This window comes from Chamaea fasciata, unplaced genomic scaffold, assembly GCF_029207755.1.
Source record: "Chamaea fasciata isolate MVZ Bird 193981 ecotype frontalis unplaced genomic scaffold, bChaFas1.0.hap1 SCAF_9, whole genome shotgun sequence".
Taxonomy (NCBI): Eukaryota; Metazoa; Chordata; class Aves; order Passeriformes; family Sylviidae; genus Chamaea; species Chamaea fasciata.
Window position 1 is genome coordinate 17,290,326 of NW_027094094.1, and position 22,381 is coordinate 17,312,706.

The following is a 22,381-nucleotide window of genomic DNA, read 5'->3' on the forward strand; positions in this document are numbered from 1 at the left end:
TTATAGGGTGTGGTGTGATGGTGTCACCTGGCAGTGTCGGCTCTGGCACACACACACACCGCAGCTACTGCTGCCCATCAGGATGCCTCCCAGGGCCCTCCTGCAGGCCTTCTCCTTACCTCCAGGGTAAAACATGGGTGACGGCATGTCCTCACCTCACAAAGGTATTAGGAGGATAAATGCCTTAATGCAAGAATGCTAAAGCACCTGAGTGTTTCAAACACATGTCACTTCTGTCGAGACCCAGCTGAGCAAGGCATGAAAATGATGTGTGTGACTTTGAAATGCACGAAACCAGTCCTTAATTTTTTGCTTTTGTTCTTCCAGGTAGTTTTTGATGGGTAGCATCCATCTCAACAAATCTTCTTCTCATAACTGTGTTTTAAAAAGAAGCCAATGGAAAAGGGAGAGGAGACCCTGCTTGGTTAGTCCTCAGTGTCCACTTCTTCAACATGGACAAATCATGGAAAGGAATTTTCAAAGCAAGTAGTATTTTTAATGGAATTTCAATAATTACTTTCTTGGTAGAAGGGCAAAAACCCATAAAGCAAGAAATAAACATCCATCAAAGTGTTTCATCAGAAGATGAGTGCTAGTCACAAGAACTCCTAAGGGAACCCAGGGCTTCAGTGACTGCATGGTCTCCCTCAGCCTTGGTGGCCTGGGTGTCTCCTGGCAGGCCCTGTGGTGGGACACGTCTGGCTGGGTGGCTGCACAGGCATCCAAGCAAGAGCTCTTCCCTCTCGTGAGCCCCACAGCCCAGCACACCTCTGCCCTGACCCCTCCCTCCTCCTCACCTGACTCTGAAAGGGAAGGAAAAGGGGCTTTAGGAATGACCCGGGAGGGGTTCATGTACAGTGGCTCTTGGTTTCCCACCAGCACGTGAAATCCAAGCCCTCTTTTTCTGTCACTGGCCTTTTAAGAGTTTCCGTGGTTTATGTCAGCTCGTGGGTGACACAATGTCACATCCAGAATTAATGAGGCCATCGGGCCAGGAGAATGTCATTAGACTAAATGCAAATGCAGTGCTCAGAACCAGCCCAGACCTTTGCCCCAACACCAAATGAATTCAAGCCTAAACCTTGGAGCAAATAGCACAGGGCATGACCCAGTTATGGTTCACACTAAATCCAGACCCTGAACTTGGGAAAACCTTGTTATTTTTTACTTTCAATTTTCATGCACTACTTATTTTCTGTCTGAATGCCAGATATGAAAGAAGAAAGGCAGAAATCCTGCAAAGGAGGTCATTCTTCATCTCCCACCAGTCAGACCAGAAGGGAAAGCAGCTAAAAAGTCTAGATGTATTTGAAAAATTTCCAACATTCATTTGCAGAGTCTCCAAATCTGGATCAATTCCCAGCGATCATCCAATCTGCTAGGTCTTTCATGCAAATTGGTCTCAGCAAGGTCTGCTCCATCACAGAAAAAGACACTCTGTCTCCTAGGGCTGAAACAAAAGAGAATGGAAATAAATATTCACAGGGAACCTGTGTACATGGTCTTTAGAGGCTTATTCCTTCTGAAATGAATTCAGAGTGGCCATAGCCTCCAGCCAGTCTACAGGTCCTTTTATTGGGTGGGTGGGCAGAAGGCACATTTAAGCTTTATTCCAAAATGGAGCAAAAACCAAAATAAATAAGCTAAAGAGAAGAAATACTGAAAAACAAAGATGAAAGGGGAGGAAAGTCCAATGCAGTTTTTCTAGACATGAAAGTTCCTGGTGACAAACTTTGACCAAAGGCTTCAGTTTCAAAATGTCTGCTAAAAAAAAAAAAAAATTGCTATATCTTCTGTGACATTTTATTTGCTATAAAAGCACCAGGGTTAAGCTTACTTTTCATTTCTGGTTGGTGATGTGCTTTGATTTCTTTCTTTTTCTCTTCTTAGGCAGCCTGAATACTTTCTATGACGAAATCCTTGTCTTTTCCTTCCCAGTATAATTTCTTTCCTTCCCCACTTAAAGAGGTCCATTGCTGACCCAGAGATATGTTTCCAGAGCATCCACAACTCCTACTAACTTCAGCATCCTCACTGAAACTAAACAGCAAAATTCAGAATTAAAATGAGGTTCAGATTTCAGCTCTGCTCTTTGGAAGCTGGGCTGACTTTTAAAAGTGTACAAAATGAAGGCTGGGCCATAGTGCTCCCAGCTGGCAGATACCAGGCTGTAATAGCTTTGCCTAGCACTGCCCTCCATAAAGAAATCCTGTGTCCAGAGACCTGTTAAGTGAATAACTCACTGCACAGGAAAGCAGGTTCTCTCTGGAAGCTCTGCATAAAGCTTGCATCTGCACATATCTTTCTTTTTCTTGGGTCGGTTTTATTCCTGATGGCTTATTGCCAGTGCTGGGTTTGCTAGTGAAATTCACATGGGAGTAGTTTTGAAAGCCTAAAAATCAATCATGAATTTAAGCTTCCCCCATGGCCCCACTCTTTCTGTAGGAATAACACCCCTTCATCACCCTCCCTTCTCCTCAGTTTGCATTGCTCTGGTAAGTTATTTATCAATAAAAATTCCACAGCCAACACATAATTGGATTTCTATAAGAGCTTTCAAAACTGAGCTGCACTGAGTTGCAAGAGGCAGACAATTAACTTGACAGAGGAGTTAGCACTTCAGCCTTGCATCTGTTTTCACTGCCTGCTTCTTTCAGAGCAATCATTTTCTCATTTTATTCTGGTTGTGGAAGGAGCAGGTGAAAACAAGCAAGTTTCTTTAGCAGCCAGCTCTGGTGGTTGGCTGATACTCATCAAAGGACCAGTCAAGTAAAACACTTTAAACCTCTTCTGGCAATGGGTTTCAAACTGGTGATTAATAGGAAGGGATTCAGGTAAGATAAGAACACGTAAGAGTCTGCAGACTTATTTAAGGGTACACCTCATCTAGAAAATCCAGTGTCACAGGTGAGATGGGAAGCACAAATAATTTGGGCTTTACCTCCAGCAATAACACTTATCTGGACCAGAGTGGCTTCCTTTTGATGAATGGAGTGGAATACAAATTCAGAGCACTGCATCCTCCATCTGCCACAGACTTTCCCACAGCATAGGACAGTCATTCAAACTGCTCAAACAAACTAGGTAGTGAAACCAGCTCAGTAAAGCAGCATATGAGTCCTTTCCAGATTGCTTTCCACTCCTTTCCTTTGCTTCATTTTTTCAAGCCTTTGTATTACAGGGGCTTGATTACAGAGGAGGCTACATTCTCCCTGAGGCAGGTAAGTGATGCAGATGGAGATGCAGATACTGATGCAGATGCAGATAGATGGCACCAGGAGTCTGACTGCTCTCCCCTCCCTCACAGTCCCTCTCACAATGTTGTCATGCCTCCCACGGGGCCGCGCATAGCCCAAGGGCAGAGGTTACCAATCAGATGGATTTTTAGCTGTAAGGAGCACAGGCAATCCAGGCTGGTGCAAGGCTGGTGAAAGGCAGGCTGTCACCAGTGTCACTGGCAGCACTTCTCATCCGCATTGCAGCTGGCAGTGTAACCAGACATTAATGTCATCACTGCACAGTGCCCAGCAAAACACCAAGGTCCTGCACTGCTAAGCTGTGCCGTGAGCTTCCTGCCTTGTTTGCAAGAGAGCAGAAGCAAAGCTGGGAGTTACTTTGTACTGCTGGGTAAATCCCTTTGGGCTCACAGGGTGATTTCTCCCTTTACCCACAAGTGCAGTTCTCTCACCCAAGGCAATTCCTGCCTGGCTGGGGCTGGGCTCCATTCCAGAGAAGCCCCAGGAATGTCTCCATTCGCTTGCAGGTTGTTTCACCTCTGCCCTACCGTGACTGTCAGCTGCTTCCATCTCCAACACCTTTTCCAATAGTTGTTCTTTGTCAATACAGGAATGAAGGTAACAGAAGTCCTCCTTCACTAAGGGCCCTTCCTAAATCCTCCAGGCATTTTCTCCCTTTTGCCTGTCAGGTGCCATGCTCCCAGATCTCTTTTCCATCTTGCAAGCCCATCCATGAAGCCCTGACAAGGACTGGGTCTGAGTTTGATTTCCTAGCTGGCACCACAAAGGAGCGGACTGCCTTGGGGCTGCAGGGACATGCAGGCATTTCTGATGAAATAGGCGAGGTTACAAATTAGATTTGTACAACTCCAAACAGTTCTGAAATGAAGCTCAGGACTGAATTGGGCTTCAAGCTTGGTTTGGTTCCTACTGTGAAACGGAGCCAGAGGTAAGCACCATGAGCACCTTTGGAGCTGGGCTGCCTTGAACCCTTTAGAGGAAACACAGGCTGTGTTTTTTAGCTTTCCTGTCCGAGGTCTTAGAGCTGCATTTGAGCAGAGCTTGAGGTGGAGGGTCTGCAAGCCACTGTCCTGGCCTGGGCCACCCACCTCTGTGTCCCTCTGCTAGCTGTGACCAAGGGGAAGGCCAGTTCTGTTGCAGGAAATATAATTGCTTTATAATTTGCTTCCTGTTTGAACAAAACCAGCAGACCAAATTACTAAACTATTTTTAAAGAGAAAGAATTGAATTAGGGATATGGAAACATCATTTTTGAGGCATTCTCAACAAAGATTAAAAAAAAAAAAAAAAAGCAAAACTGATGAGAGCAGCTTTTTCCATCTCAAATGAATGTTTTGAAACAAAATAACTTTATTTTGCTCCAAAGCTCAAGTGGAGGCAAGTTTTCTTTTTTGCTTCATTTCATCTCCCTGGAATATTGAAAAACATCTGTCACGGTGGGCAGGTCCCTTTTTCCTTTCCACAAATACTTCTCTCACTTGAAACCACATTTTCTGATAGAAAAGCTTCTCGGGCAAAAAAGCAGTCTTTGTGAGAGTGGACAGGGAGCCGTCTGAAAACGAGCCATAACTCAGTGCAGCGCCTCCATTCATGGAGAACTTCTCCAGCCATTTGAGTACCCTCAGTACACAGGCTTGTAAAGAGAACACAAAGGCCTCCTGCTCCCAACAGCCCCAGCAGATGGAAATAATCTGCGCTGTTTTCGTATCATTTTACAGCCTGGGGAAATCAAGCAGGTGGTGACACAGTTACCTTTGCCCAGACTTTAAAGCATTTGTGGTCCCCACGGTGCCCAAGGGCAGCTTTCCCCTCCAGCAGAGCCAGACAAAGGTAACAGTGAATGGGTGGGCGATACAGACATTTTCTGCAGCCCCTCCTGTCCTGTCCGTGCAGGGACCCCCGGCTCCGTGCGCCGCCGGGCACGGGAAAGCCCTGCGCTCAGTGAGTGCCTTGCCCGCCTTCCTGGAGCAGCCTGCGCGGGTTTTTCACCATTCACAGCGAAACTTAGAGCCAGGGCTAGCGCACAAATGCTCTTCCCAATCTCCAACCACATCTCTTTTTTGCCTGATTTCAGCATGGTAGTTTGCAGTCTAGTATTGTTATTTTTCTTACTGTGAAATTCTGCTTGGATGTAAGATTATTCCTTCTTCCCTTGCAAATTATTTTATTTTACTTATTCAAATATTTCTGGCAGGTCAGAAGGCAAGGGTTAAGTTATACAGTGATTTTCAAGTGAGACCACTCAGCTTTGGCAGAGTCTGTGCTCCCCACCCCTGCTCCCTGTGTTTGATGAGGTTCAGGTCAGGAATGACTCGTGCAGAGAGGATGTATAGATGAAGTGATCTGGGACCTGCTTAGTCCTTTACTAAATGATCAGAAAAGATTTCAGAGGTTCCTCATCTCTGCCTTGCCTCTGTTACTGAAATATCCCTGAGATCTGGAGGGAGAAGTTAATTATGTTTCATAAAAACAGCACTTGGCTTTGTGAAAAAAAATATTGTAGTCTTCTTCTCTTCCATTTTTCAAGAAGATTCATGAAAAGGGAAAGAAAAAAGTGAGTGGGCTTTTCAAAAAGTGTTTTAAATAAAAGGTTTCAGGTTTGTATTTCAGTTTTCAAAAAAAACCCAGACATGAAGCAGAAAAAAATAAAAAAGAAATAAATACAGGGAGGGAGGATACAGGAGAGAAGAAAAGTCACATTTGTCATTGTCCAAAGTGAAGATCTAGTTGACACAGTGAACATCATGCAATCAATCCATCTGCCCATCATTCACTTCCCAAACACATAAAAAAAATCAAACCTTTGTTGGCACAGGATTTGTCTACACACATTATGTTGCTTTAAGGGAACATGGAAGTAGTGCATCTCACACAACTGCTGTAAATGGTTTCCTTGTAGAAATGCACCTTCAAGCTGGATTGGTCATTCCAGGAGCCATCTGGGGATGTGTTGTGCCAAAGTAAGACATCTTTATTTTTATATAATCTCATTCACATCGAAGGTTGCACATCTTGTCCGTAAGTAAAAACCCCACATTCCTGACCAAAGCTGTTGTGGGGTTACAGAGCTGGCCTTAAAATGAGCTAGCCTTGCTACAGAAAAAGTGATCCCTCCATGAGGGCCCAGTTCCCAAGCCCTTCAAACCATTTCTGAGTGCAGCAAGGCTACCAAAGAAGAAAGTGCTCTTTTATTTTATGATTCTATCAGTGCCAGGGTGTTTGCTACACTGGCCTCATACTCCCATCTCACAGAGCTCCAACAGAAAAGCATTAGGCCAAAGAGTATTTCCTTGTAGTGAAAGGAAAGCTGTCAGGCAGAGACTACCAACGCTGTGCCAAGAATGGGCTGCTTGATGTGCACAGCCTGCAGGACTGTCCCTTTCAGCTCTGTTGATAGGATGGACAATAATCCAGTCAATTGCATGAAGCTATTGCATCTATCAGTGGGGACACTGTCCCAAAAGGAAGCTCTGGAATCAGCAGTGTGATTAGAGGCAGGAAGAGAGATTACAGCCTAGGAAAACATGTTGAGCAAGAAGACACTGAAAATAGTGGAACTTGCTTTACAGCAGAGATAAAAAACTATGAATGTTATAGAAGTAGACAGGACTATCAGGGCTGTATAGGAGCCAGATCATCACACAGCTTCTGTTGCTGTGTCTCCTAACACAGGAACATCCTGGATGTGCACATATACACTATGGAATTGAGTCGCAACATTTGAATGTGTCCAGAGGAATGGCTTCTCCACTTGTTGCATTTGATGCCTGGAGATGGAAAGGTTCAGAGTAAAATAGGATGCTCCTCAAAGCTATGGGAATATTCACTATTATATTAATGCATTTTTATAAACAAGAGTTTAGGGACAGTTATAATGTTGGCAGACAACTGCTAATAAAGTAAATTAGTAAGCAGGTTCCCCAGCGGGCAGTTTCCCTCTTCCTTAGGAGCACCTGGTTCTGAATATAACCAGAGTTGGGATATTGATGCAGATGTCCCAGGCAATTTGGCAAGCCTGAAGTTTTCGCCTTCTGAAATTACTCCTTTAAGTCAACTAAGGTTCAAATGCTCAGTTTTCTGTCTTCTCTCCTCTGAATGCTCTCAATATCTATTGCTGTTTCCCTTACCCAGGGCTGGTGTTAGCACACCAGGGTCCTCTAACTTCCATCCATGCTCCTATAAACTGCAAAGTCTGAGGTTAGGGAGAGTATTTTTATACAGATTTTTGTTTCTAGCCAGAGCTTGGCTTGTGGCATTTCCAGATCAGTCACAAACCTCTGGAGGAAGTTTGGGCTTGAGAGATTTGCAGCTTCATTTTGCTCACTGTAGAAGTTGGAATAACTTGGATAAACACTGGTTAATCAGTACAACTCCTTGTGCTTATCTGCCAAAAGCCCAGGCTGCCTACTCACTACTATTTCTCCAGCACTAGTTTTCACCAGATATAATCACCAACATTCCTGTTTCCTGATAACATGCAGAAGAGCAAAGTTGATTCAGAGAAGTTTTTTCATGCATAAGAGCACAGGCAGCTGGGGCTGCTGCTTGTGCCCACAGCTGATGTTTCAAGGGGCTTGCCAGAGTCAGCTTGAATTCCAGCCCAGCTGGAGAGATGAGGAGCTGAGGAAGCATGACATCTGAAGAGCAGAGATAGCCTGGGATAAGCACTTGTAAGCCACTGAAGTAGGTCTCTTGAATTTCTCTTCCCAGTAGCACCGTGAAGTGTGTGCATGAGATGGTGACCCAAGAGAAATGAAGAACTGACTGGAGGAGTTGCACGCTTTTGAGTGGATGTTGGACTGTAGTGGATTTTTGGTGAGCCTGGTAAATTCAGCAAATTTTAGGTCTGTAGAGGGAGCAGAATTATTTTAGGAGTTTTCTTCTGTTGAGGGAAAGATCCCTGATCTCTGGAGGGCTTTCCCCACACCATCCACAGATACAGGTCTCTGCTGACATGGTTGGGTGAGCGCTCTCACCTCTCCTCTTCCCCTCCTGCTTACTTCCCTGTCTCTACCTTGAACTGTCTTGCAGTGCTGTCAGCCCACCCCAAGTCCCTGCACTTCTGACCCAGGGATTGGACTGGGGAAGCCCCAGGCTCCAGTTAGAATTCCAGGATTTGCAAAGTGTGAGGTTGGCACCCTGAGGATGCTGCTCAGGCTGGCTTGGACCAGCACTAGGATCCACTACTAGGACCTGCTGAGACTTGAACAGCAGACCTGCCAGCTCCACATCAGATTGCCACCTTTTTACAAGGAGAACACTGGGGAATAAATCATAGAGTGCAGGAGAGAAGATTACATCTTCACACACATTAATTTACATCTATTTCTAGTTCTCCTAGCTTCTTTGAAGACATTTCTGTTTATTTATTTTCTCATGTTACCAGTGACATTAATAGCTTAGCAGCAGCTGCTGCCAAAAGAATGATCCAGTTTATAGGCCCAGTGAAGAATGACCTTTTACATTATTGGAGATAAATAAATCTTTGTTCCCCAAGCAGAAGAAATTTCATTCAGTAAAGTAACCAAGCAAAGAAATGTCTTTTCTCCAAAGTGTTCAAGAAGTGCTAGTAATGCAGAATCCAATCACCACAACAGATTTATTTAGCCCTTTTACCTCCATCACTTGTCATATACTTTTAAAAATAAAATGACTCCCAAAGGGACCAATTCACAAGACATTTATACAAAAGTTATGTCCAGCCAAAGCAGATGGAATGCAGATAGTGCAGGATATGACAGGGGAGCAGATGTTTTCTAATCATTCCCGCATCATTTCTGGTCACTAGCCAGTTGTATTGGGATTACCCAGTCCCCACACACAAGCAGCATGGCTTTGCACTCTGCAGAGACACGTGATAATCCAGATGCCTGCTTGGGAGAAAAATTAGGAGTCTCAGCACTGGTATTTTTATGATACCTTGCTGTTGCACCTCATTTAACTGGTAAACAAAGGGAATGAGTATCTGAATCTAAATCACACTTTTCACAGCCATCTCCAGCACTGATATGGCTGCTCTGGAGCCCTCTCCACCTCCGGGAGATGTGAGCAGCCCTGCAGGGCTGTGTGTGGTTCCTAGCCAGCTCCTGACCATTGTGTCTCAATCCTGCACTGGGATAGTATCATTTTTGCATGCTCACTGGCATTTCCAAGTCACTCTTTGAATTACATTAAATTGTTTGTGGTTTTTGGTTTTTTCCCTTTGAAGACTGAATAATTCTTCTACTTGAATTCTGAGGGGAAAAAAAAATCACTTTTCTTCATGTAGACAGTGGATGAGATCCAAGTGGTTTCTAAAGGAGGAAGATTTATTCCAGACAGACCTGCTGTGAAATCTCCCCATTCATTTACATACATGCATACGCATGTGGAGACAGACTCACAGAGATGCCCACTCTCATCATCTATCTCTGCATCTATATGCATTCACATGTAATGCACTGCTAAGATATGCAGAGACAGCTCCATGATGCTTTAGCCCATGCTGTCATGGAATAGAACCACAATGACATTTCCTGAGTTGAAGCAGAACTGCTTTCATTCAAAATGTTTTATGGATTAGAAATCACACTCTTTATGACCTGCATTTTACTGTATGAAAGTTCCTGTTTATTTGCAGTAAAGTGGCACCTGAAGTGGGCAAACAGATTTGTGTTTTTCCACAAGCTCCTGGGTAGGTTTTTGCCTCCTGGGCTTAAGGCTGTGTGTTGTGCCTTCCCTATACCAGTCCCTCACATAGCTGGTCCCAACTGTGCCTGCAGGTATTGCACTCAAACCCCAGGGCTGCAGAGCTGGTACAGATTTAGGGCTCTAACCTGTTTAGGCACATCTGAGAACAGTCCTGAATCCTTTATAGTACACTCCAAACACATACATCCCTGTGTGTAGGCACAAATATTGTATAGCTGGTCTACATAGGTACAACCTTTCCTTTCCAGTAACCAGGAGATAAATTTCTGCCTCTAAAATAAATCCAGAAGTTTTTATAAAACTTCATGGGTGAAGGACTGTGATTTTAGTGTAGACAAGGACAGGTCTGGGATATACCACTGAAGGGTTGCTTGTAATAATGATATTAAATGCTATACAGAAAGGAGGTGATGGCCCTGTGAATGCTTTCATACTGAGAGATAATAGAGTGCAATTATTTTGGGCCTAAGTAATGAACGTGATTTGTAGGAGACTTTTCACTATCACCAGGTAGATGGGAATTACACGGCAAACAGAGATGATAGAGACCCCATCAGACAGCTTGGGTACAGAGTGATATTGGGCTGCTTGGGAAAAAAGCAGGAAGGCAAAATCCTGATTCTCAGGAGTTGAGTAATGTTATCACTGCTGATAGTGACACACAGATGAATGTCTCAGACCAGCTGGACTTAGTCTGTGAATCTCATGCTAGGGCTTCATAGGTCTGAGAATTTCCATCCCTTATCTGGATTTGTGTAGGACTTGGCTTTCAGTCAGATTGGTCAACACATGATCCTTCCCATTGTCTTTCTAGGAAGCAGTGGGACTGGCATGCTCCACTGCCTTGGCCAGCCTTGGTTGGGAAATGCTCCTAGAGCAAATGGTGTTTAGTTGCTCTCACATACCCAGGGAGGAGAGTTGAGATGCCTCTTGGCAGGGGCTGAGTATGCCTGGAGGTAGATGGAGAATCAGGTTTTGTTACTGCCTGGTGTCCAGACAACTTTGCTCTTCAGATCCCCTCAGCCAAGCCCTGCTCATGAGGGTGCAATTTACAGCAGAGTTTGTGTGGGTGGATCAGCTCACAGCAGAGTGATGCTAACCTGAGCACAGAGCCAACAGCTTTGCTTTCCCAAGGATGATGCAAAAATAAAACATATTATAGCAAAAAATTATTTTGCAATGAAATCTGGAAGTTGTCAGGAACATGGAATTGCAATTACAATTCTGTCCTTCTCTCAGCCACTCCATAAAAAGAAGGTCATCAGGATCCTTCCATTGATGACAGCAGACATGGCTATTACTCTAGGTGTGGCAGCAGCAAGTAGGTCATTAAGCAGAGGAACCTCTTTACAAAAATTTGTTTCATTTTTCCAACTTGGAAAATATTGCTTGTCTTGAGAGCAGGATCAATCAGGAGACATAAACTCTGCAAGGGCAATAGACCTAGCTTGAAAAATTCATATCCACACCTGACCTTTCTGGTTTCACCTCTGAGAGATCATTTCCAGGGAATAAGTAACCTGGTCATTTGTGAATCCATTGAGTAAACACAGTCCTTTCATGGTCTTCTTGTGAGCTTCAGACATCCACAACAGATGAACGTATGCCAGCATCTGAGTCAGGGGTTACAGTGGGTGCAGTAGAGGTCAAATATAAAAATCTACTAACTGTCTGTGACTTTAATTCAGCAAAACACTGAAGCATGTGCTTAGCCTGAAACTGTAACACAAGCAATAGTGGCTTGTCTACTTAAGGCTGGGCATGTGGTTAAGTACTTTGTTGGCTGGAGGCCAGCACATACAGCATGAGGCTACCAGAGCAGTAATCAGCAGTGGGGACTGCAAGCACACACATGAGGAGTGAAGGCATCCCCCTGATCCCTGAGCTGAGCTCTGCAGGCAGCCTTTCTGACACAGGCTGTCACAAGAGCCTCTAGAAGGAGGCAGCAGAGACTGCCCAGGTTTAGCCTGGCAATGCCTCCTGGCACGAGGATGTAACCCCCTGTTTAACTTACAGAGGTTGGTACCTTTACCATCAAAGTGCTTGGGTCCTCCTGCCCCTCTTAGCTGTGCCATAGGTGAGCACAGAGTGAATAGAGAAGTTGTGAGCTGCCAAAACAAGGAATACAACACGTAAGCTTTGGGTCATGGCCTGAAGAGCGGCTGCAAGGGCATAGCCACCTATGTACAGGGCTGCTTGGAAGGAGACCAGAGCTTTGTCCTGCCATGTTTAGCAAAAGGGGTTTTGCTTGTTCTTCACAGATGTGTGAATTGCAGCAAAAATAGAGACTCACAACAGCACTGGACTTTTTCCCCTCCTGCCAGAAACAGCACTCAACACCTTGAGCACTGCTAAACGCCCAGGGCAGGGAGGGCTGCAGTAACTAGAATCAGGCAGTCCTCTGAGGTGAGGATGTGCTTGGGGCTGCACTCAGTGTGCTGCATCCCTGAAGGGTTTGCTGTGTCAGGACCCATCCAGGAGCCGCAAAGCTGTGCAAAACAGAGCCCTCAGCTCTGGGTATCCTGATTTTCACCTGTTCAAAGTGTCAATCCCACTCTGAAACCATAGCAAACCGTCAAACAAGAGGATTTTTAAATGAAGAATTCAAGGTGGATTTTAATTGCTGTACCAGATGAAGTGGCTGAACAAAAAAATATCTTTTGTTAGTTAAGAAAATGAGATGTATTTTGCCCATTTAAACATGTATGAGATCAGACAAATGTGTGTTCCATTATAAGACGTTTTCTTTGACGAAAATACCTAAGGCTAGTGGAGAAAAAATTGCTTAAGGAAGTAACTTCTAGTGTTACACTGTGTCGCTTGTGTATTCTTGGTGAATCAGTGCCAAAAGCTAGATTTCATTCATTGGAAACCATATACTCTTCGATCTGAGACTGTGACTGAGCTAGGATCTGGCTTTTGTGTCTTGTGGGAAACTCAGATGAGATGTCAAAAACATTTCTATTCTGAAATGAAACACATAAAGACAAATTGCCTAAGCACCATGTATGAAAAAGATTCAGAACTCTTCATTTTGCTTTTGATTTGTAAGCCTTTAAATGCATTTTTATATGTTAAAAATAATTTTTAAAAAGACATTCTGAAAATTTATTTTCAAAAAGAAATCTGAGTCTTTCTCTGAACTGAGTTAATTAAATAGGTAGTGTCATTACTTTTGAAATGTTTTGTTTTGGAGCTTCACCCTAAGCAAAATGTTAAAATTGGCTCCTGTAATATTTCCATTTGGAAGGAACTACCTTTTCTTAGTCAACAATTCTCTCATAAAGAATATGAAATGTCCTCTGAAACACTGCTTCATGAAAGATGGGTTTATTTCACAGATCACTGGAAAGCAGTCAGCTTTAGCAAGGTCAGTGTGAAGGTTTTCAGTGGCTCAGGAATTCATAATGATTAGACACTTTAGCTAAGATGGTTCCCAAAAGGGATTTGGAGTGTGGAGCTCTCAGTAATATTTGGTCATAAATATAATTCAGATTTTAATACCATGTGTGGTAAGCAATAGACCGCAATGAAATTCAGAAAGACTACCTTGTGTGTCTAAAACAGACCTTCATTGCCAAATGCTGTCTTAAAAATGTATTTGAGAGTAGCTGTACCTTGGATTTAGCTGAGTGTACTGGGATACATCTTGCCCAACAATAAAGATATATTACACCAAGAGGTTTGAAACTGGTCCATTTTTTTTGTTTGTATGCGCAAATTTCTTTGTGTGGAAAAGAAATACATAAAGCAAAGGTGAAAGAACAGAAAAATGTAAGTTTCCAGAACAAATATTTCAGCTAAATTTGTTTTGATGAATGATATCCAAAAGTGCTCTTTTATATATATATATATACACAAATGTATATATATGGCTTTCAGATATAAAGTAGTCTTTGTTAGAAAACTTTCTGACTTAACCCTGATCTTGGGCAGAGGCCTCTTATCTATACAGTATTCTGTAATGGAATAATCTGATTAAAAGTGTTGCAAATACAGGTAATTTTATCAAAAGCACTGAGCTATTCCAGGGCATGATTACTATCATACTGCTTAATTATATTTTCTTTCTTTAGAAAAATGGAGCTATCTGAAAGTGTAATGAAGTGATTGATGTTTATGTAGCTGTGAAGAAGGGAAGCTGACTGGTTCATTAGCAAAGCAAATTATTTGCCTTTGGCATTAGTTAACCCTAAGGGCTAAATTCCACTCTCAAGTACATCAAGAGGAAAATAACAAGGGATAGACTGAATTTGAAGTGCTGATAGTGGGAGCAAAATTTGGCCCTTACCCTTCAATGGGAAAGCAAATATAATATTCCTACTTTCCATCCATCATGTCAGATAACTAGATGGTTTGATTAGATTACAAAGCCCACACTAACAATGATGTATGTTTGGCTGAATCGAAAAATGCCATTAAAGTGGGATTCCTGGAATTTATCAGGAAAACAAAATATTTCCTCTCTAAACTCATTATACTTTCAGAAAGAAAATTGGATAAATAATTGAGAAAGCTTCAAGAGACCCTCCTGTCTGTGTTTAGAATTAAAAGCATTCAAATATGATCAGATTTTAATTTTTTTCCTGGATTTATAAAAACACTTTGGATATTTATGGCTTTGTAAATCTTTCATTTTCAAAAACAAGATATTTTTAACATCTTCTCATGCAGAGCACAGACAGACGATAATGTTTATCCCAAATCTGAAAGAAGGAATAGACCTTCAAGCAGAAGATTCCTGTTGGGCGAAACATTTTTGCCTTTATAATGTGTTGATTTCTCAGTCAAAACACTGTATGCACAGCTTTGATTTTGGCACAGCTTGGGGACAGTGGAGCACTTGGCACTTTTCTCCCAGTTTATTTTTCTTGGTCGACAGCTGGAGACTCTAGGATTTGGGGGATGCACCTACAATTTGCCTTTGGGCTAGGGGAAACAGGCTTCCAAATTTTAGATGGAAAACAACGGGACAAAGCTGACCTTGGCACTGGGCAGCTAAAGATCTAAGGATCAGTTTTCACAGCAGCCCAAAGATATGCAAAGGACTTCTCCAGGCTGCATTTGGCTAAAAGCCAGCTCATTCCAGAGGGATTGGTGAGAATGCGGGGTCTGTGAAGGGCTGCCTGTACTGAAACAGGAGGGGGACCATGGTCCTGTCTGGCTTTATTTCTGCAATATTAGGTTTTTATTTCTGTAGAAGATCTCTGCAGGGGAAACCAGCATGCAGACGTTAAGCTGTGAACACTGGCAAGGAACATTTGGTTGAGTGTGGAAAGGGACTGAAAAGGGGAAGCTACATGATGGTGGGAGAAATGTTGGGAGACTTTTAGTCCTCTGCTCTTAAGGTCAGAAAATCACTTTTGTGTCATCTGGGCAGCATAACATTTGCCACAGGTTTGTGGTGAGCCATGAAAAACCATCCCAGATTTTTAAAGTTTTCTACTGATCTTTCCTTCTTGAGTTAAGCTTCATTTCTGAATAACCTTGTTTTCCCCATGTGTCAGGTATCCCCATCATTCCCATGGATATTTTCCCTTCCTTCCCTCTTGCCCATACACACACAGCAGGTAGGCAGAAATTTGTCATCCATTGTGATTTTTAAAGGTATACAGGGAAGGATTCCAACATTATTAAGCTTTCTCACATTAAACAATCTAATTTATTGTTAATAAGTTGTAGTTTCTTCTTGGACTTGCAATCCTTTTGTATGTTTTGTTTGAATCCCTTTACAGCCAGAGCAGTAAAATTTTGACTGCATCTAAAAGCATTCCTAATAAATAATCTAGAACTCCACTTATTTCCCATTAAAGAGGACACTGTTTGTAAAATTCTTCTCACATTTAATGGATTTTTTCCTTGCATTCAGAATTTCCATTATTTGTAACTGGATCTGGTGCAAAACCTTGTGGAATAAATTCTGATCCCACTGTATAAACTGAGAGTAATTTAAGTGACATTCGAAGAGCTACTCCAGATTTGCACAAGAATAACCCTGAGAAGGGTCTATTGAAAAAGCAGACACATTTGAATTTGTTAAATAAGGCATCACATGTACTGCAAAGCTGCAAACAGTGAATTCAGGTGTACTTTACAATGCATCTAATGATGGTCTTTCCCAAGGGCATGTCGCTGACTTAGCAAGCACTTGATCAAGGGACTAAAACGATCCCAGATCCAGAGAGGAATTTGGACAGTGAGATTGCATTGCAAGCCCATTCCTAGAGTCTTCCAGCTACGTTTGCAGGAGAGAAAGAAGAGCTGTGAGCCCTGCTGCCTTGCAGGTGGAGCCTTGGGTGCAAGGGAAGCCAGGTGCCAGGGCATTCCTGGGACTGCAGAAGAGGATTCATCATGTGAGGAGCTGCCTAAACTCCCGAGCAGAGGCGAGGGGGAACACCAGCCTTCCCTCCAGGGAAACTTGTTTAACTCTGCATCAGCAGCAGCAGCACAGCTGTGATCATCTCCCCACAGCTGGATACCTAAGCTCAGTTGAATTTTCCTTCCTTGTGGAAATTTGGCAGGCGTTGTGTGCATTTCCCTATCTCACAGTCCTCACTCCCTCCAGGGGACCCGAATAACAGAAAAGTGAAGAATTCAGGTGGGAGACCATTTTCACATGGGTGTGGAGCACGGAGGGGTAGCTCAGTCTCTGCAGGCCACAGGGTAAGCCCGGGGCTGCTGCCTGGGAGCAGAATCTCTCCCTACGGTGCTTTCCTCATGGAAGAAGGCAGAGCACCATGGGCTGATCAGCCACCTCGGGCAGATGAGACCTCACAGAGAGTCAAAAGGAATATATTTAAAATCAGAACGAATGTGTATGGCAGTTAGGGAAGCCTGAGAAAACGTCTGATGTAAATGGCCATTCAAGATTTTATCCTAAAATTCCATTCATCCACAAGATTTGGTACTTCCTCACTTCTGCCACTTTGACTTCATGATTCTCTTAATACAATTTTTTTGCAGGTATTGTAAAAGACACATCTGTAGCTACAGGTAGCTAGATAAAAAAGGAAAGTGCAGAAAACTGGTGATGTGTGTTATTAATTAGAGGCCTGTTCCCTGCCTCTACTAATGTATCTACAGAGAAGTCCTAGAAATGGAGTCCTGTCTGTCTGGGTGACCACCTTTCACCAGTATTTGTAACTAATGCAAATGAAAGAAGTCAAAGAACAGATCATTACAGTCCAAGCTTGTAAAGGAATAACTTGTACTTGTTTTCCATCCTTAAGAGGTGCACAATGATCTCTTCTAGTACCTTTTAAAGTCACATTTCTAAGCTTTTCCTTTGCAATGCAAATACCATATAAAACGCCTCAGAAAAAAAAAAAATGTTGCAAGTTGAGTTCTGTGTGGAATCACATAATTTTGTGACCTTGTACTTTCAGTAATGACAGCAAGGGCAGCTTACATTAACAGACCATCTACAGGTGGAAGGAGTAGAGTGCTGTCTCTTTTGGGGATTTGTGGCAGTGTCACATTTGGGGTGTGGGACTGTTACTGTATCTGTGAGCCTCAAGAAGAGTGTCTTAAGAAAGCTCTGTAATATAAAGGCATAACAATGAAGGATTTAAAACGTACAAATAGATGGAAACTGAGCGATAACAGGACACTACTGCATTTTAAGTGGTCTTGAGTGGGTTTTATATGGCAGGATGATTGATTGATGGATTTCTGATGAAGCTTTTGTGAAGGAGGGGAATTTTACACTGAACAGGAATTTCAAAGGATGTCAGTAACTTTTTATATTTTTCTCCCCAGAAAGGAGCTGAAAAATAAAAACTGAAATGTCCATGGGTTTTTACTTTTTCAGTAGAAAATGTTTGGCTCCCATTTATTCTGCTGTCGCAAACAATGATCCATTGCTTGATTATAAACTATCTCATGGCTTAGCTCCTTGGAGACTCAGAGCAGCAATGTGAGGATTGGTCCACTCCAGTTTTGTTCTGGTATTGAAAAACAACTGATTGGTTTGTCTGAGGCCACAAGCATCCCTGCAGAAGGAGTATGCAGCCAGTCAGTTCATGTGAGGATCTCATCCTCCTGGTCTGTGGAAGCCCTGCTAACATTACATCATTTTGAGAGCGTGTGTGGCAAGAAACAGGTATGCCTATTCACATGCCTATCCACTTAAAGCATCCCCCTTCTATGCAACCCTCTGTTTGCCTAGTTCACTAAACAGGGCTATTTATGAATTCTTGACATCCATGCTGCCTTTCTCCCTCAATGTCTGTACACAGGGGTAAATGAATCCAAGGTCTTGCTTCAAAGGAGGGGATATCTGCTCATTATTTTACAGTGATTGCAAATCATCTTCCTTTTAAATCTCCTTTAAAAACAGTTTCCAGCTCTGGTTAGCTTGGGACCGTGAGCCCAGTGCACATTTGGCTAATGTGCATCTCTGTGACTGCTCATTCTGCCAGGAATGAGGTGGAGAAGACTCTGCCAAGCAGCTTTACAGACCTGAGCACTGGCACTCTGAGAGGTGGTGCTGAGCAGTGGGCTCCTCTGCAGCCCAGCTGTGTGCAGGACTGTCTGCAGGGAGCACAGCTGGCTGTATGGCACACAGCTGTCCACATGGCACGCAGCTGTCCACATGGCACACAGCTGTCTGCAGGATACACAGCTGTCTGCAGGATGCACAGCTGTCTGCAGGCTGTCCCAGGGTTCACGTGGCACAGTGTGGCACACAGCTCTGCCTGGGACACATCTGTCCCCAGGTGCTCAGCTCTGCAGGGCACAGTTATCTCAAGGTGCACAGCTATCTCAGAGCACACAGCTGTCTGTGGGGTGCACAGCTGGCTCAGGATACACAGCTGTCTGCAGAACACACAGCTGTCTTGTGGCACACAGCTGTCTGCAGCTGCAGAATTCCAGTAGCATTGTTCTCCCCAAAGTGGATTCACCTTAAAGCAGTTTAATTGAGCCTATCCAAATTCATGCCTTTCCTTAGTTCAGCTTGGCTTTGTGGGTTCCGAGTAGCTGCTGGAGACACACCTTTTCCAGCCCCCAAATTGGGTGGGTGCAGGGGATCTGCTGGCTGAGGGCTGCCAGAAATTACAGCTGATGTCACCACAGGCACTGCCCTGCCTGTAGGTGCAGACTGTTGAATTCTTTGCAGAACCCACAATTACCTTTTCCATGACATCATGCAGGTCAAAAACTTGGAAGGACAGACTCTGAGGAAGGGAATGTGATATGACAAACTAATGTGCCATCTCTCAGAAGGGTTTTAGATGAAACTTATCTTGACCTGGGCAGCAGAAAAGATTAGATGATCTCTCAAGGTCCCTTTCAGCATTGTGAGAGAAAAATTAAATTCCTCGTGTGAAGTACAGAATGTTACTGTTAGACAGGATCATGAACAAAATTTTAATAGTACTGAATAATTAATAGTACAACCATCAATTGGGTCAATTATTCACTGGAGGTGGTGAGAAGTGCCAAAAAACTTTTTCACCCTACCTGCTTTCCCACCTTTCCTGCATACGTGGCAGTAATTCACGGCACAATGGGGGCTGTCTGGCCAGCACTAGCCTAACAACCTTTCTAGGGGCTGGTTTGAATCCTTTCAAGTCCAATGAATCCCAGGAGGTTGAGTCATCTGGTGAAGAGTACAGCTGCCTTCTCCATGCAGGGGAGCAGTAACCCTGCGGCACACAACACTTTCTGCAGACTGATTAACTTCAGGCTCTGCTTTCCACATAATGAACTGTACTTTATGGACTGGCAGCTGGATTTCCTCCCCCATGTCTGGCAGCACCCACCCTCACGTGTGACATGGCAGTGCTGGCAGGAGGAAATGCTCAGAAAGCTCTTGCAGGGTGCAAAGATTCAGAGAAGGCTAGAGAGCAGGGTCAGGAGCAGGAGATGGGAGTCACAGGGTTCCAGGCTAACAGGGCAGATGGGTCCCAGGAGATGGGGAAGTGAGGTGGGGTGGGATACTGCTCTGTGTTCTGGCTGGGGATATGCCAAGTTGGGACCAAAGGTTATCAACAGGATTTAGCCCCTTCCTGTTGCTAAATGCTTTTGCAGAGGAGCTGGGAAGCGCTGCCAGGACACTGTCCCACTGCAGGCAGACCCTAAGGCTGGTTGAGCCCTCCTGCCACGCCCTGGACATACAAATGACATCTTCCACTTCCTGTACCTCCCTCCATGGGCCAAATTCCCATCACATGATGCAGTGCAGACCAGCAGAAGGGGCCAGGCTGCTCAGGGATAGGGGCTGAAATCGGGCATGCAGTGCCAGGGGCTGGAGTGCAGTGGAAATCACTCTGAGCATGCTGGTGAAGAGAGGGGTGCAGGAGAAGGGTGTCATTCTGGGGGTTAAGCATCTACATTATGTACTGGCTGTGTTGGACATGTCCCCACAGCAGGGCTCAAATACACAGTGAGCACACACTACCTTGTTTAGCATATTCCTGTAAAACAAATTTAATTCAAACCGCATGATTTATAACAGCTATGCCACAAATAGCTATTCCTTCTCCTGGGTATGTTTGGTGCTGAGGAGCAGATGAGCATCAGGAGGGTGCAGGGGAGAGGGAGGGAACACACAGGGAACAGAGACACTGCCCTTTCAGCAGCCAGCCTGCTCAGATTTACTGGATGCAATGTGCAACTACACTGGGAGGTTTCCATGCTTTCTGATCCCTATCAAGCAGGCAGCTGTTTTCACAGACCAAATAATTAATCCAGGATTTCTTTTCTAGGAGTGGCACAACCTAACTTATAGCCCAGTATTGTGTATGGTGAATTAGTGTTGTTTCTTTTCCAGGAACAATACTTTGTGCTTTTTAGCATTCCAATTGCAAATGAAACTTACCTCATTCAGTTCCCCATTGCTCAGTAACCCTTCTCCTCACGCTGAGAACCCCTGCATCCTCAGCACTTACTGTCACCTCTCTTCTTGCCTCTTCCCAAGTTATTCCCAGATCTATCATGAAGAGATTTCAGCTGAGGACTGTGATCCTGCCAAGAGCCCTCGTTACACAGTTCATTATGGCCAGAACATTGTTCCAGGACTGGTACACATGGACTCCATTTGCAAGATGAGACCCTTTACTAGATAAGAATTAACAAGAAAATTAAAAAAAAAAAAAAAAAGGAAAAAAACTCTGTAGACTTAGGAATATTAATGAATATCCCGTGGAAATACTGGAGATTGTTGTTGATGTAGAAACAGTCTCATTCAGACAAAGTTCCTTGTAGTAATTTCTTCTTTGTACCCAGAACTTAGAATGTGATTTTTAAGAAGCTGCAGAAAAGGTGTAATTTGCTATGTTGAAGAAAAGCAAAATAATGAACAAATCTATGAACAAGGGAAAAGCCTTAATGTAAGCAAACCCAAAATGTCTGGGTTTTTAAGGAAAGTTCTATAAGCTCTCTTTCAGAGAAGTGTCATGTAAACTGAGGGTTTTCAGACAGATATTGGTGGCTCAGTGGTCATTTGCAGGACATCAGGTCTGTCCACAGACACTTCTGCAAGACTGCCCCAGAAATGTCACACTGGTGGAAGTGGCAGCTTGGGAAATATTTCCACTATTTCTAGGCAAGTTAATTTTTCTCTGTTAATGAAACTGCTGAAAAAACAAGTTTCTACTGGATCAGAGAGGTATAGTCAGTCCCAGAATGTCCCAGTCTTAGATTTAATGGCTTTAATCCATTAACTACTTAATTTACATATTAGAGCGATTGACTCAGATCCAGGTGGAAATCAGAACTATGGGTCAGTATTATTCTGTTCCTCAGGGTTTCCCTGGCAATCACATAACATTTATTAAAACAGCTAGAGGGAGAATAATTCCACCATAATCCCAGAGTAGTCAGAGCAGCCCCATAATATTGGAATGTGGGTCCATTCCAGGGGGTATTTGCTTTGCAGTAGGCAAGGTGCTGGTTTCTAGTGGGTAGAGAAGGTGATGAAAAGGACTTGACATTTGCTGTAAAGGCTTAGAGGGTGTTCACTTCTACTATTTCCTCTTGTAGAAGCAGGCAAGAGAAGTTCTTTTTGTCAAAGTGATGTTTTCCAGTTCTCCAAATTTAAGCTTTCAGGTCTGTCTTTCTGCTTCTAGTGTAGGGTCTGACTTGAAACTGAGCACTTGTTTTTGTAACAAGTTGGAGGAGTTTTCCAGGTGCCTCTCCTGGGTGACTTTCAGCCACTGCCAGCACTGGTAGAGCAGAGCTGAACCTCTCAAGGGTCTGTGCTGTGGTGGGTTAGAGAAGAAAACTTCCCTTCAGAAAGGTCAGGTTGAGCAAATCCTACTTTGCTCCCTTACCTGACACTCCTGCTGGAGCAGGGAACACACTGAAAGCTGTCCTGCACTCTGCAAGTTTAGATAGGAAGGGAACAGATGGATCTTCTCTTTTTGTCTGCATCCTAGACAAGTACATCACCACTAGACCGAGGCAATTCTCACTGACCTGTTATCATTCCT

At 43.7% G+C, this 22,381-nt stretch overlaps 1 long non-coding RNA gene across 3 annotated transcripts; it reads right to left on the reverse strand.

Annotated features, from left to right (window-relative positions):
• Window positions 1-515: 515 nt before the first annotated feature.
• On the reverse strand, window positions 516-2,640 carry LOC136293675 (uncharacterized). 3 transcript variants are annotated; one of them, XR_010722217.1, is made up of 3 exons: window positions 2,600-2,640; window positions 1,838-2,040; window positions 516-1,450 (listed from the first exon to the last, which is right to left on the reverse strand). It is a non-coding gene; the product is annotated as an uncharacterized lncRNA (long non-coding RNA). The 3 variants fall into 3 exon arrangements; XR_010722215.1 differs by lacking the exon at window positions 2,600-2,640 and adding an exon at window positions 2,244-2,396; XR_010722216.1 differs by lacking the exon at window positions 2,600-2,640 and adding an exon at window positions 2,224-2,396.
• Between the last annotated feature and the right edge of the window lie 19,741 nt (window positions 2,641-22,381).